The sequence below is a fragment of the Ostrea edulis genome, chromosome 7 (assembly GCF_947568905.1).
Source record: "Ostrea edulis chromosome 7, xbOstEdul1.1, whole genome shotgun sequence".
NCBI classification, from domain to species: Eukaryota; Metazoa; Mollusca; class Bivalvia; order Ostreida; family Ostreidae; genus Ostrea; species Ostrea edulis.
The window spans coordinates 82027570-82028053 of record NC_079170.1 but is presented as its reverse complement, the minus strand read 5'-3'; positions in this window follow the sequence as shown (position 1 = coordinate 82028053).

The following is a 484-nucleotide window of genomic DNA, read 5'->3' as shown; positions in this document are numbered from 1 at the left end:
TTACTTACTGTCCAAATTTATGTACAGACAGTCCATGAGTATTTCGTCTAAACCATGTTATGTTTTGACTTTGTAATTAGAATTGTTATAAATAGAAATTATAACATAATAAGGCGTGTCTGCAAGATGTGTATAAGAGATAACAGGAAGTATGAATTTCGGACATAGCAAGAGATTGGTCATGTGGTCATTCTACCTGTTACTTGCATTTTTTGGCTATGTATTTGAAATAGAAGTAAACATTTAAACAAGGGCGACCTAAGGTCATCCATTGCACCTTGGCGCACGAGTGTGAACCATCGTACTTGGCTTGTCACACCATCGGGGTTTGGCGCAGACCATCGCACTTAATATGTATATACTGGTTATGCCCTTTAATGAAATATGCCGATTTTAATCACTTTGAATGATACTTTTCATAATGGATCCATTTGTTTTGGATTTGGTTCTTATTAAAACAAGTTCATATTGTATTCACCGTAAA